The 1,833-nt window shown below is 44.4% G+C and overlaps 1 protein-coding gene across 1 annotated transcript in view; it reads right to left on the bottom strand.

Moving 5' to 3' along the window:
* LOC104964079 (enhancer of polycomb homolog 1-like) overlaps positions 1 to 1,833 on the bottom strand; it is a 51,229-nt gene that overhangs the window by 4,297 nt on the left and 45,099 nt on the right. The window lies entirely within an intron of this gene.

Here is a 1,833-nt window from a genome sequence, read left to right as displayed (position 1 = left end):
TGTCCCCTCTTCTTCATGTCTCTTCTACATCAACATGTGTCCCCTCTTCTTCATGTCTCTTCTACATCAACATGTGTCCCCTCTTCTTCATGTCTCTTCTACATCAACATGTGTCCCCTCTTCTTCATGTCTCTTCTACATCAACATGTGTCCCCTCTTCTTCATGTCTCTTCTACATCAACATGTGTCCCTTCTGTGGAAAGAGACTCTGAAAGTTTAAGATGTGATAACGATGTTTTGTCTTGTGTAACCATTAGCCAATCAGCAACCAAGGTACCCCCCCCCCCCTTCCCAAGGTACCCCCCCCCCCCTTATCACCTGAATCTCCTCCTAGAGTTCCATTGAGTTCTTTGTAACCAAATGTCTCTCAGAGGGGCGTGGGGAGGGGCTCCTTATTTTCATCTAAAGTAACAGACAGAGAATCAGCACTTTGGAAACAGGGCTGAAACAGAGGGGATTATGGGTAATGCTGCAAAGATCTTGGTGTTTCAACCAATCAGAGACAGGCTCTGTATATATCTGACACCTGTGATATATTGATGAGAAACAGTACAATAGGGGACCTTTGAGTCTTTTTTGCTCTTACTTACTTCTCTCTGTGTTTTCCTCCAGGCTCTGGCCGATGAGAACGAGTATGTGAGAGACACAGCGCTGAGAGCCGGTCAGCGAATCATCACTATGTACGCTGAGACCGCCATCGCTCTGCTGCTGCCAGAGCTGGAGCAGGGCCTGTTCGCCGACCTGTGGAGAATCAGGTCAGAGAACACTCCTTTGTTTACTTCCTGAACGTTGTGACATCACTATGGAACACTCGCGCTTCTGTTGGCTAGCGCTCCAACACATTGTACGTGGTAGGCTAAGGGCGGGACATCGCTAAGCCGTTGACCAATCACAACAGAGCCGGCCAGCTAACCAATCAGAGCAGACTGGGCTCTGGTTTCAGACAGAGGGTGAAAAGAGGTGCAGCAGCACATTAAAGCATGGAGACATGTCCCAGTAGAGACACTACATCCTGATATACACCTGAACATCAGCAGGAGAGGACTCTTTAAAGTAGAGACACTACATACTGATATACACCTGAACATCAGCAGGAGAGGACTCTTTAAAGTAGAGACACTACATACTGATATACACCTGAACATCAGCAGGAGAGGACTCTTTAAAGTAGAGACACTACATACTGATATACACCTGAACATCAGCAGGAGAGGACTCTTTAAAGTAGAGACACTACATACTGATATACACCTGAACATCAGCAGGAGAGGACTCTTTAAAGTAGAGACACTACATACTGATATACACCTGAACATCAGCAGGAGAGGACTCTTTAANTGCTTTGGATCATTTTCATCAACCGGGCCCCATTCCAAACTAATTGAATAGCCCTGCTCAAGAGGTTATAAAGAAAGTTTCAAACCTCCTTTCCTATCATCTTGAGCAGGGCTATTCAATTAGTTTGGAATGGGGCCCGGTTGATGAAAATGATCCAAAGCAAGGGGCCGGGAAAAAGATGGCTTGAAATATAAGCAATCATATTAAGAGCTTCAGTAAATACTACAAGAGCATAGTGGAGGGCATATATTGTGTTTAATTAAATCAAACAACATAGCCCCAAGGCCTTTATAGATCTAAATGGCAGGTTCAGAACTCAGTAATTTAATTTGATTTAATTTAGGTGAAATTATCTAATCATTCACGCAGAGATGCAATAAATTACAGGAGTAGTCACTACAGTAGCTAGTAGGTGAGTTGTCACTACAGTAGCTAGTAGGTGGGTTGTCACTACAGTAGCTAGTAGGTGAGTTGTCACTACAGTAGCTAGTAGGT

Source organism: Notothenia coriiceps, unplaced genomic scaffold, assembly GCF_000735185.1.
Source record: "Notothenia coriiceps isolate Sejong01 unplaced genomic scaffold, NC01 NC01_scaffold00036554, whole genome shotgun sequence".
NCBI classification, from domain to species: domain Eukaryota; kingdom Metazoa; phylum Chordata; class Actinopteri; order Perciformes; family Nototheniidae; genus Notothenia; species Notothenia coriiceps.
This window is presented reverse-complemented; position numbering and strand designations above follow the sequence as displayed.